Source organism: Pteropus vampyrus, unplaced genomic scaffold, assembly GCF_000151845.1.
Source record: "Pteropus vampyrus isolate Shadow unplaced genomic scaffold, Pvam_2.0 Scaffold8, whole genome shotgun sequence".
Taxonomy (NCBI): domain Eukaryota; kingdom Metazoa; phylum Chordata; class Mammalia; order Chiroptera; family Pteropodidae; genus Pteropus; species Pteropus vampyrus.
The window spans coordinates 3,968,003-3,982,213 of NW_011888789.1; the positions used below are offsets into that span (position 1 = coordinate 3,968,003).

Consider the following 14,211-nt stretch of genomic DNA (forward strand, 5'->3'; position numbering starts at 1 on the left):
GTGAGATAAATAAATGAGTGTTGGTTGAAGTCAAAAAAAACAAAAACAAACAAACAAACAAACAAAAATGCTATTAAAACGTTTAGTTTTATTGTTGTTGTAGCTATTATGCTACAGTGCTTAATAAATGTATTTATCTAGGTTTCAGTTCTGCTTCATGTACATATGGGTGGTATCTTTGAGTGAGGAAACAGACTAGATTAGATTGAGATATAGAATATCTTTTATAGGCCCATCTTCCCCTCTGCCAACCCCCCAAATCTATCCTCATTACCACCTACTCCTCCACATAATATTTCCCCAAAACATTAAAGGATATTGACAATTATATTGCTCTTCCCTCCCTGATAAAAATCCTCTCTTTTAGCAGAGATGTAGCATACATTAAGCTTTCTGCGGTTTCAATGCCAAATCATTCTAGAGGTTTAGCTGATGCCAAGTAAGAGAGAGAGAGAAGAAAATGGAGAGAAAGTAGGGAAACATTCCCAAGGCCCTCGCCCTCTGTGGTGACGCGAAAGGGAGACGGGACCGCCTAGCCGCCAAATACAGGAGGGCAGCACCACTAAAAACCACATGCAGATGATGAGAAACATGTCAAGGTTTTAAATCAAGCTGGGACAAGTACTGGAATACTGAGTCAAACAGCATTCAGGCCACTCATCAGAGTCATTCTTTATGACTCAAAGGTTTATGGCTTAAAGCTGGCGCTACAATGCTTGTGGTCCCTCCTCCCCTTTTCTTGCTGGGTTTCTTCTCCTTCTCTCTGTCTCCTCCTTTCTACCCCTTTGCCATTTGCCCTGCAGATCCACACAGCAACTGGAAGAACATCCCAAGGGCCATTCATCAGTTAACCCACCAAGGGCTCCAGGGTAGAGGCAAACATTGCCCTGGATGCCACCTAGAGAGACGGTGGACAAGTGTGGGACCCGTTCCATAGAACCAGTGCCAGCTCACCCAGGAAAGTTATTAGACAATGGGAGATGGGGATGTAGGGAGGGAAAAGCCCCTGTCTGGGTTTGTAATTGAGGTGATACACGTTAAGTTGCATAATAAATAAACAAAAGAGGGGATGTTGAATGAGATGGTGCCTCAAGCAAGGGAGAGGGTTCTCGGGCTTCATGTTGGGACACAGAGCAAGGAGAGCCAACTAAATCCCACTCCACCCATAGAGACCTCAAAGCAAGAATGTTCAGCTGTCCTCCAATTTCTTGATAAACGACTGTGCCCTGGAGTCATTCTGAGTGACCCAGTCCTGGCCTCTGGGGTGGCTAGTACCACTGCCTAACAAAGGGAATAACATGATATGCCCGGTTTTGCTTCCCTATTTGAATTTCACTTAGAAACTGTGAACCCGAAGCTTTGAGGAGTGGACGCATGAGAATTTTCTGCCTCGATCTCTTACAGTTTCTTGGGCTCCTGCCACAGTGCTGGTATTTGACTTAAGAGGCCCCAAGAGGGAAATCAGTCCCATGTGGGTAGATAACAAAACACTCTCCACCTTGGAATCATGAAGTGGAATTTGAATCTGAAGCCAAAAATCCTATCTCTGCCTGCTTCACTAATTACATAAATTTCCTTGCTAGATTCTGCAGCTGTTTATGTGAATACAGCTCTGGTTCCCAGAAGTGGCACCTCTCAACACAGGGGTTCAGGGCACTCATGCCTGGTCTGGAACTCAGACTGTTAAGTGCTAGTCCTATTCCTGTGGACTATGCTAGGTGACCCTGGATTTCTTTCACTCTTTTATAAAATGAAGCTAAATAACTGCCCTATGATACAGAGATGACAAAGAAAAATGAGAGCAAAAGTGAGACAGAAAAAGAGGGAAAAAAGAGAGAGGTGTGTGTGTGTGTGTGTGCGCGCGCATACATGCGTGCGGCTTGTGAACAGTAACTAGCAATAAAGATTAAGTGCAGAAATGTTACAGAGAGCATTGGAAGAGAAGCAAAGCTATAGCTGAAAATAGGTATATGCCCCTCCCTTCAGAATGTTCCATCATTATGAATCTCAAGCTTCACAGATATTCCGCTTAAGATACTATTTGACCCGGGAAAGAACAACCAGATACTATGGGATGCACTTCCCCCTTTCTTATCTGTCCCAGCATCTCACTACCCTTGTTTGATGACTGCTTTCACATTTACTTTTTTCGAGAATAAAGAAATTAGAGTGTCTACAGCCATGCTACCCTGAACGTGCCTGATCTTGTCTGATCTCGGAAGCTAAGCAGGGTCGGGCCTGGTTAGTACTTGGATGGGAGACCACCTAGGACGACCAGGTGCTATAGGCCTTTTAAAAAAAAAAAAAAAGGAAACAAGAAAAAGAAATTAGGGGTCCATGTTATACAGGGGTCTATGTTGAAACTAATATAATATTGTATGTCAACTGTAATTGGGAAGTTATTTTTTTAATATTTAAAAAAAAAAGAAGTAAAGGGAGAGGTCCAGTTGAATAGCCATGAATTTCCCCCAAATTCTCAAATTATTTCGGCACAACTGTTTCTAAGTTAAAATATAACCTGGTTACTCCATGAAGAGCAAGTATGTGGTAAAATCTTGTTTTGTTTGTTTATTACATTCCTTTTAATAGAAAGATGAACAAATTTGACTAAATGTGGCTTCCATAAATAAGTACTGTACTTAACAAAAGTGGGACTCACAATTAACCTTTCTTGATGCTATGAGGTAATTGGGCCGGGAACCTAGAGACTTACTATGGTTAAAAATATGAAGTATTTTTTATATGACACACAGATGAACCAATAAAAATGTGACCTCTTGGCATCTATAAAAAAAAGATATCTTGGGTTTCCTTCAGTGAAATATTTGAAGGCTTTAAAATTTTAAACAAAGCCCAGCTGGTTTATACACGCAAGTTCCAAACTCTGAAATATTCCCATGATATCTAGTTTCAAAGAATTCTACTACCGTAAATGAGTGAGTAAACTAAACTGGTTAGAGTAAAGTAAACTGGTTAGAGATGTTTTGTCTTTTAAAATTTTACTTTATTTTTGTTATCAAGTATTCCGTGTAATTAATAAAAATTGAAAGGAAATGTTAATTGATCTCATGGGAAAGAAAAAAGAACATAATTGTGGTCCAAAAGTAATAAAAATTATAAAAGCTAAATTCCCATTCAGAGTGTGAAAAATCTACCAGAGACTCTCCAAGGATTTACACTTAGATAGTATACAAATACTGTCATTATCATGTTATACATTTAACTTCTAAAGCTCAGACAGCATTTTTGAAGAATTCCTCCTTTAAACCACTGCCCTTACAATATATTTATTATTTTTTGAAGGGACAAACTGCCTAACCCTTCTTTACTCAGTCTGCCTAGATTAAGCTCAGTTAGCCTATGATTTGGTAGCCAATAAATACCTGTGTGGTGATAACCAATGCTTTGTTATTTTTCAAATGCCAAATTAACTTTAATCACTGCTCCTCCTCTTGTTTTTTCCTTCTCTACTTATTCCTATTGTTTCCTCTGAAGCTAACTACTAGAAGGCTTTCTCTTACTAAAACACATGTTCTTCCTCCCTGTAGTGAATTTCCTTCTCTTTCCTCACTCCTCCGAGTTCAATTTCACTTTTCACTTTTGCACTTTCTCTAACCCCGCCTCCTCAAATTCCATGTAAGTTCTTTTTTCTTTTACCACCAAAGATTCTTAGTGTCTCAGTGTTACAAACTTACTTGACTATTTCTACCATAAAGGGGAAAAGATAATTGGCACTGGGTAACTGGATTTGATTTGTATGTTATGGTGCAGAAGAGTCTCCAGCCTCTCTTGACTTGGGTAATTGCATTGGCAAGGTCAGTGCGACATGCATGACAAGTTCCAAAGGGCTCTCGGTAAATCAGTCTGAAGTTTCTGCGTGAACACCATTCACACAACTGTTTACACTTCCTGTTTAGGAATCAGATTCCAGTCACTGCAGTTAATCCTGGTGTTTCAGTCTAACCTTCATACCTGGAAAAAATATATATATTCTCTCACAAAAACAATAGAAGGAGCTCTTCTTTCTATCCCTAAGGTAGTCTCTGAAAATATACCTTGACTTCAGCGAGGTTTTCACAGTCAAAGGCATCAGGTTGCTCCTGAAGAGATGGTGGAATGGTTATTACACACTGGCTATATCCTACCTGGAGATGCTCTCAACAAGCCTTTCACTTAAAATCCCTGACTTTTGAATTGCAAACATCCTCTTTAGCCAGATCAGATACAGGAACATTTGGACTTTTCATAACCTCTCATTCTAGAGTTTATAAATACAGGAACCCGCCCTTTCCTCCTCCTAACCAACAACTGTGATTAAACCCTGGAAGGAAGGGATGGGAAATATGTGAACACATGGCCCACCAATGACTCAAGAGTCAAAATTTCCGAGAAAAAAATATTTGATGGGTTTCTCTAGGCTTTGGTGGGAAGGAAGAGTTTTCCTCGGGGCGTCTCACATGACAGAACAATGTAAGGCAAAGTTAGAGCTAATATGTAAAAAGCATCTGGTGCATGCAGCACACTCCAGTCTCCTAACCTCCTAATCTGGCGCGGCGGGAAGACATTTAGAGCAAAACAAAATACGTTTCCAATATCCTTTGTGTGACTATAACTTGGGATGTTACGTCCTTTGAGATGGCATTTTGGCCATCATATCGATGGTAAGAAGTTGCTGCAGGACATAGCTTGGGATAACCATTGGAGCAATTGGTTAAGCTTAGTCATATATTAATTAAAACTAACTTTCCAGTGGAAAACAATGGTACCGTATATTAGAGATTGTTAATCTTGAATACTGTAGTCACACTTTTGTTAGTTGCTGGGTTGATTCTCCTTGCTAATTTAGCAAACAATTGGAAAATAAATAGCCACATTTTCTCAAATTTTAAAAGTCAGGAAAGGAGGGATGCCAGATTCATAATTAGTCTAGAGAGCACATTACTTTTTAAAACATCCAAAAAATCAGGAGTCAGAATGAAAAATTAAACAAGACTAGACTCCATGTCATCTACTTTAAAACATTTCAATTTTATAAAACAAAAACTAGTTAGGTTTCTTATTTCATTTTACAGGCTTTTGGCTTACAGTTAATACATTCAGATAAAGTTACTACTGACCCACTGACCCTTGGCTCTGGGTTCTTTTATTTCTCATTTGAACTATTAAATGATATTTTTATTGTGTTTTCATCAAGGAATATTATTTACCAAGAGACCTCAGATTTGAGGCCAACCCTAATTTGCAGGATTTTCAACAAAGTCATAATGAGGGCTTTCAAATTATAAATTATTACAGTAAACAATATAACATGGGTACTTATAAAACAAATATTCTAATGTTTAGGTTTTATTTAACTAAAAGCATTAATTTCAATATTTTATTAGGGAACTTCCTGAGTCATTGAAAATGTCTGATTTTGGTGAAATGCTTTTTTCTATAAAATATAAATAGATTAAAAATTTTAAGCCTAAAAAGATTATCAACTGGGCATTCATTATAATTACAGTATTTAAGATTCTAAGACTAAAAATGTTGATGTCCAACCATATAGTCTCTTTCTCTTTTCATTTGTTTTTTGGAGGAAGTGGTTTTGTCAAGTGCTCACCATATAAAACCTACAGGCACCAGGATATTCACTGAAACAGGGTTGTAGCAGTAAAAACTGGGTACATTATGGACGTCCATCAACAGAAGACTAGCTAAATAATTAAGGCATAGCTATATAACAGAATTCTATGAACATTAGAAGAAATTGTATACATCTATACACGTTGACATGAAGACCTGTACATTACGTATTTTTTTAAAAAGCGAGTTATAGAACAGTTTACATAGAAATTAGTGAACAAAAAAATGAGTTCTATATATATGCATATATGGAGAGAGAGAATATATAGAACATACTAGTAACTGCATAGAGAATAATTTCGGTAATCATGCTAGCTACCACAATAAAGGAGGGGTCTCAATTTTAAGTTAATTCAATTCTCTAATATTTGATTTTTTAAAACATGAGCATGTATTATATGTATAAATTTTTTTAGTTTTCAAAAAACTGATTGATATAATAGGATTTTCTTTGCTACATATCAAAATAGTAATAGTGCTCATTTCTTGACGGTAGAGTGGTTTTTCTTTTTTTCCTTCTTTGATCATCTGTATAATCTATTTTTTACACTAAATATCTGTAACTGTGTAATAAAGAATGAATTTAAAATTTTTAAATCTAAGAACAGATTCCCAGGAGAGGGAATTTATATCCTCATTTATAAAATTATAAAATGGCGATATAAATAATCATAAGATTATTATGATAAGGAATTAAATTATTTAAAAGATGAAAACACTCGAAAAGTAGATGACATAGATGTCACTGAATATATATTAGTGATCAAACATACTGTTCTTTTTATTTATATTTCATTAAATTGGCACATTAAGGGAGAAATGATATGTTAAATACTATCTTCCGAAGTAAATATCATGGGGTTTTTTAATGTATTGGAGTCTTCTTTCGTGTCCACTTTCTTCAGATGTCTACCCACAGATCTTTACCCATGTTTTATAAGGATTCACATTCCCCTCTCACAACTCATCTTCCCCAGATATTTCATCATCATATGATTCTATTCCCTGTAATTCCTAGTTATTATCTCCCAGCTGTCCTGTTCCACTCTTATCTAAGACACTTCACTGAGGACCTTGGCTACAACCTGTCCCTAATGGAATGCAGCAAGTTGTAGTATTTCTTTAAAACAGCTGCAGTTTCATACTACGCATAAAGGCTCATGCAGTTCTAGGGCTGGTATTTTCTCCAATGAAAAAATTTTCTGTTGAAATATTTTTCTGGACATGAAGTCTGAGTTTATGGAAAGCATCTTAAGAAATCAGACCCTTCAATAAGATTTTTTGCTTGAACCCTTTATCTGAGTTTTTGTTTCATGCACATTAAACTGTTGCTGAAAAGCACAGGTCCTTTAAAGTTCAGGGGGAAAGTGTTTATAAAGATCTAAGACTGAACTAAAGACAAAGCTGTAGCCAGAGGCCTGGTTTCCTGAGAAGGAAGGAGTCCCCCACTAATCTGTCATGCTTCTGTCTAACAGGATATTAAAGTCATCCAGGCTCCTTTCTTTTACAGCCAGCCCTGTGTCTCACAATCCCATGTCTGTATCAGTGAGGCACGTGACAGGGGTCCGCACCATAGCTCCTCCAGGGCTCCTTGCAAAGTGCAATATAGTGAGTAATTAGAGTATCGGCGACAAAGACAAAAAGAGAGACAATGAAACCCTTATTATTAGGTCCCATCCTCCCAATCACCGCCTAATGTAATTAGAAGAAAGAAATAGAGCTCTAAAGGAATAATTGAGCCTGCGGGGCAAGCCATTACAGTTCTTATTCTCTGTTCTTATTCAAGCGCTCCTTGGTTACGACTCTGATAATATTAAAGGTGAGATGAATTTTAAAAGAGAACACTCATTAAATTTTTTAATTGAAAAAATGGTTGTTAGAAATAGATGCACACCGTAAAAGAAGTCGTACAGCCTTCCTAATCCAACCCACAGTCTTGTCTTTCCTGTATGTTTCTCTTAAGCTGCCTCAGAAGGTTGAGGGGATATATTTTCACACACATATGGCTATACATAGATACATTCTAGACCACAAAACACATTCAGGTGGTGTTAGTTTTATAGGCAATACTATACTCTTCAGAGACAAATGGCTGATTTAACACTGGCCCAGAGATGACAGATCTTGGGAAATGCCTGTGATATCTTTTGGAAGAGTTCTATAAACAAGTGTTGTGGTTACCAGCAGAATGAGGTCTCAGTTTCAGACTTTGAGAGTAATTCACTTAGGCAAGCCTCCCCAAACCAAGTGCAAACAAGAGGCTCAATGACCCCGACGACTGTTAATGGAGCCTTTCGTCTCACAATCACCTGTTTTATTCAAGCCTCAGTCAGCCGAGACAAGGTTTGTTTATACCTCATTCCTTCCTATGTACAGATGTTCTTCCAACTGATGGTGGTAAGGCTGGCCAAGCATATAAGATCTCTTTCCCTTTCTGAAGATGGAGGAAAAAGTAATCAACTGTAACAGAGCTTGAGAAATATTAATGTCGTCCATGATCATCTAGGAAAAGTGAAGGTGCAGATGGGCCTGTGCAGAGCCAGAAGGACCTGAATCAGATTGTGTAGCATGATATGAGGAGTATACGAAGAGAGGAAAAATATTTAGATTTGGTGAACTGACAATGAATAGGACATTCCCTCAATAATGTGCAAGGGAGCAAGAGAAGCTGAGTCACATAGTTTGTCTCTAGGAAAGAAAGTGTTTTCAGAGCACGTTCTAGGAGTAGGAAATGAAATGTTTATTAACGCTCAGGATATAATGGGGCATCTTAGTCACACTGTTTTTGGAGTTTCAGAGAAATTCAAGGAAAAGAATAAGGTTCATATATGAGTAAAAAGCTAGGAAAAGGAGCTTGATTCTTGGATGGGATCTGAACTAGGAGAGGTGAATGGAGATGCTTTGAAAATTTGCTTGAGTTAAGCTTTGGCAGGATACTAGGAATGAGACTGTGCCTTCTGGATTTTGTTTCTGCTGAGAGATTTTCAATCAGTATCATAAAAATATTATTCACCCTATTACTAACCAATTGGGTATTTGCTGTCCAGGGAATGCCTGAAAGCGTGAGAAGTGAGAGCATCGAGTCTAAAATCTTAAGGTTAGGTCTTTAGAAAAAAACCTCTTAAGCTCTCAAATGTTACCTATGAAGAAATACCAGATGTCTCTGCCTCATCTGTGTATTACACGCATATGCACATTTCAAACACACACAGATAAACACAGGATTTAGCTGTTGGATCTCCCTGTAGGCCCTGCTTAGCGTTTAGTTTCCTAGAAACCCAAATTGGATATGCTATATCCCTGACACCCTACTCCTCTCAATCACAGAGGATCCTGACAAACACTATTCAGATTTTAGCCTTGATTGCGCTAGACCTGGTCTATCATACATATAATTTTCAGGTGAGGCTCCTGCCTCTGCATAACTGTGGAATATCCAGATTAAGTACTACCAGCATGAGCCACAATATCTGAAAATCATTATGAAGGAACTTCCTTTTTTGATTTTAAGATTTGAGATTGGTGACAGAGGGAATAAAAGCTACTGGGATAGAACAATTTGGGTCACAAAGCTGTTAGTACAAAGAAGCACTAAATTCATTGTGAAAAGAGGAAACACAAATCTACGCATACTAATTTAGGAAAGCTGGCTGGTCTTACATTTTTCAGTTCTGCACTGGAGATTTATTTAGGTCAGAGTTTTTAGTTAGATTTCCCACTCCCCCAGGAGACTGAGAGTATTGTTTAGAAGCTCAGTTCTGAAGAAGAATCCAAATGATACAACTGGTATGTTCAGTTTCTATTATAGCCTCATGAGGAAAAAAAATTTTTTTGACTGCAGTATAGCTCCTGGACACAGACGTGCAAACCCAACCTATCAGGCAAATGAAGAAAAATGAGTATAAACTATGAACTGATTGACTTACGTTGAACACTGTTTAGAGGATGCCGATAGCAGCTCTTGTCTTCATCTTGCCTCAAGTTACACTGATCATCTCAGAGAGATCTAAAATTTATACCACGTTAAGCACTGTTTTCTCATTCCTTCTAAATTCAATGCAGATTTCAAAATGTCGTTTAGGAGGAGGGCTGTATCAGGACCAGGTCAAGTCAAAACTAACCAGGAATGTCCTGTGACTTCTAGATTAAATTTCCTGGTTTGCTTTTCCCTCTGGTTCTCTGTGCTGGGGAATATTATAAACCTTTCCATACCCTATCTTGGACTTTATCTTCCCAACTTTAAATATTCTAATAGCATGAGCAATAGCAACATGACAATTTTTTTTTAAACATGGAACTGAAATAATCATGGAAGGCCTACATCGTAGATGCCATGTGATAGGAATAGAATAAACTTTAACATTGGAAAGTAGATGTTCCTTTACAGAGTTATATTACTTTACTACTGTTATCATTATTGTAATTACTAATATTATTTAGCTTTGATAATGCAAACTAAGATAAATGGAAGAAATAAGACAGATATAAGAGATTGTTTTAAGTAACAAATTTAGATATTAAAAAGTTAATGGTTACTATTTTCAGTATCATGACTTCTGGAACTTTTCAATAATAACACTACAACAGAGAAAAACTAATACAATAACTAAAAGAGAAAGAGCCCCTTTAAGACACAGGTAAACAGCAGTGTGATGCAATTACAGCTACAAATATCATAGTATATTTAAGAGCCTAAGCAGATCAAACACACACATACCCCAAAAATAAATTTCAAGTTGTTACTATTGCTTATTAAATTCATAACTATGCATCAAGTTCTTTATAAACATAATCTGTTTTAATCCTCTCAATTACCCAGTGAAGTATTACTATTCCCATGTTATTAATAAAGAAAGTAAGATTTGAAGATAAAGTAACTTTTCAAGCAATGTAGAAAGTAAGTTGTAGTTTCAGGATTCAAATCTGGACCTGACTCTAAAGTTGATTTTCTTATTAATATAATAAACAAGACTTCTTCAATGTTATTTCTTTTATAAAATCTTAATGATATAATGTTTAATACCAACAAGAATATATGTGAATATAAGTTATAAAACATAATAATACAATAGCTGTTAACTGAAAACTCAACTGAATAACTAGAATATTACCTTTCCTGTTACAACTACCCATGTACTCTTCCCCAAACATCTGGTCCCCCTGTCTTGCCCCAGAGACAATCAAAATCCTGAATGTTGAATTTATCATTACCTTTACATTTTATGGGTTTTTTTTTTACCATGTAAGCACTTTATTTTTAATGTTGATACTTTACTCAATGTTGTTTGAAAGATTTATCCATGTTGTTGCACATCGCTATAGCTCACTTATTTTTCACTGCTGTATAATATTCCACTGTGTAAATCTGTCATTTTAAAAGATCTATTCTCTCATTAATGGATATTTAGATTATTTATAATTTTCCTAATATAGTGTTACTGTAAACATTTTTGAGCTATCTAGATGCACATATGCAAAGGTTTCTATAGGGTATATACCTCAGAGTAGAATTGCTGGATCATAGCATAGTCACTGTTCATTTTTTAAGTGAACGTAAAATTGTTTTCCTAAGAGGTTGCACCAATACACTTTTCTCAGCAACATACATACACAGGTTCTTATCAGTCTACATCCTTGACATTTCAGATTTTTAAATCATAAATCTAGGATACGTCAAATGGTAGCTAAGTATGGTCTTAATTTGCTTTTTTATTACTAATTAGTTTAAGCATTTTGCCATATGGTTTTTCACCATTTGTTTTCTATGCTCACTCTACCTGTTATTCATTTCTGCTCTTTTTTTTTCATTAATTTCTTCATTTTGCTTTCTTTGAGTTTATTCAGGTGTGCTTTTCCTAAGCTGGGTACTTAATTCATTTTTAACAATTTTTATTTGCTAATATAAATAATTAAGCTTATGTATGTCATCAAATTCTGGCTTCTACTATATTTTACAAGTTTAAATATGAAGGACTTCCACTGTCATTCAGTATTTAAAATTTTTCAGGATAGTTTCTTCTTAAATCATGAAATATTTAGTACCTTTTAAATTGTAAGTTAAAGTATTTTAAATTTTATTGTTATTGACTTCTAATCTAACTGCATTTTGGTCAGAGAATATGGCCGTTCTAGTTATCTATTTCTGCATAACGAACCACAGTGGCATAAAATAATAGCAGTTATTTTACTCACAGAGCTGAGAGTTGACTGGACTCAACTAGACATTTCTTCCTCAAGGTCTCTTGGGTAGCTGCAGTCAGATAGTAGCTGGGGTTGAGGTCTCTCACTGGTGCCTGCTCTGGGAAAACTCAAACACATGGAGTTCCTCTGCTCGCTCGCTCTCTGTCTCTCTCTCTCTTCCTCTCTCTGTCTCTGTCTCCCTCTCTCTCCGTCTCTCTGTCTCTGTCTGTCTGTCTGTCTGTCTGTCTCTCTCTCTCTCTTCCTCTCTCTCTCTTCCTCTCTCTCTCCCCTTTTTGGTGTCTCCACATCAGGGCCTCAGGGTGAGCAAACTTCTTGCATGGAAGACTCCACAGTGAGTGGTTGTCTTAAGAAAAACTCACTGAAGCCACATGACCTTTTCTAATCCACCTTGGGGGTAAAGCAGAGTCACTTGTGCCACATTCTAGTCATTGAAGGTCATAGGACAGCCTAGGTTCAAAGGGAGGAAACATTGACCCCACCTTTTGATAAGAAGATTGCAAAAGATTTTGTGGATGTGTTTTAAAACCACCGTGATGGTCAATAAGATACCACTTTGGAATTTGTTGAGAATTGCTTTAGAGATAAGTATATGTCAGTATTTCGGTTTTGTTAATGCACTGTTGAGAATGTCTATGTTCTAAATGATGGATACAGAAATCAAATCTAATTAATAGGTACAGAAGAAACCATTAAACTTTTTATATTTTACTTTGTCTGCCTAACCTATCCATAACTGAGAGAAGTCTGTTGAAATCACCTACCAACACTCCTTCCAACTCTATTAATTTTGATTTGGAAATTTTGAGGTTATTTTATTATCGCCTAATGCCCATGGTTTAGGGTTCACTCTTGGTGTTGTACGTTTATGGTTTTGGACAAATGTATTTACCATTATATTATCATACTGGGTAGTTTCACTGCCTCGAAACTTCTCTGTGTCCCACCTACTCATTCCTCCTTCCCTTCTAACTCCTGGCAACCACTGATCTTTTTACTGTCTCCATAGTTTTGCTTTTGCATTTTCCATAATGAAAAATAGTTGGAATATAAAAGGCAAATACACACACACACAAATTTGAGAGATGAGGGAAGGAAAGTCAGAGAATAAAAAAGATCAGAAGAAAATAAAACATCCTGCTCAATTATTGAATGTTATGGGAACTAAAATTTATATTTAATAGCACTGGAAATGTAGCATATTATTACATACCAGACAGACTACATGACTCAGATGTAGAAGGCTGTAGTTCAAGAAAACAAGATAGCCAACACATATATGGTCATCTTTTTATTAGTTTGGTAATTGTTTTAAAAGTGTTTGTGTCACTGAGAGGAAAAGCTTGGGTCCAAAGTGTTCTATCTGTACTACTTTGGCATAAGGGTTGAGAATTCTTTTCTAATAATCATGATACATTTCTTGGAAGGGAAAATAAATTTAAGAGAGATCAAGCGTATGAAAGTGGAAAACTACTCTTAGTGAAAAGTGTGAAAGAAATGTCACAAACTGTGATAGAAACATTCCATTTAAAAAAAAAAAATCCAGGTGGGAAGATTAAAATCAAAATATGATTGACAAATTAAAGCAACAACACAGGGTTAAAAAGGAAAAGGAAGAGTTCATTTTAAGAAGGTCATGTGGGTAAAGAGCTTTGAAATTCTACCAGAGCGAACTGCATGGTCCGCATTTCATGGGCAAATACAGAAACCACACCACATACCTTGTGAGGACTTTCCAGAAAGGAGAAAAACTTAACTCATGCATTTCTGAGAAATGTGGTTCTGGTAGAGGTTTAGGAAACATGAGAAACTAGCCCTCGAGGGGAAAGAGTTCTACCATAGTAAGTACATCCTGGGATTTGCAGCACCAGGTTCAGTGGATGGCGGTTTTCTGTTTTGAATTGGTGTGAGGCATGGTGGAATGCTGAGTGGACACATTTTCCTTTCTACTTTTTTTTTTTTTTTTAAGGATTTTTGAATGTTGGATGTGTTCAGAACCCTATACAAGGAATGAATGTGAATGTTAATTCAGTGTTACGCTGTATATTAAGACAAATTAAAACCTAAAGATACTGAAGGGATCTGAGAGAATATCTAGTCCAATCCCTTCATTTTACATTTGAAGACAGGAGAGCCCTGAAATAGCACTTTACGACCACATAGTTTAACTATAAAGCCATGGTCATGATCATCATGACAGAGAGACCCAGATTCAAGTTCTTGCTTCCTCATCTGTTAGCAATGTGAAATCAAGCAAACCATGTAACCTCTCTGAATTGAATTCCTTACCTGCAATAAAAATACTTACCCCCTTTTCTATTACATCTTCACGTTAAAATCTTTAGTTAAATGATCGAGCATCCTTGTTTTTCCATGTAAATCATA

The 14,211-nt window shown here is 36.6% G+C and overlaps 1 pseudogene; it reads left to right on the forward strand.

The window, feature by feature from the left end:
* The first annotated feature begins 2,171 nt into the window (after positions 1-2,171).
* On the forward strand, positions 2,172-2,290 carry LOC111729259 (annotated as a pseudogene).
* The last annotated feature ends 11,921 nt before the right edge of the window (positions 2,291-14,211 follow it).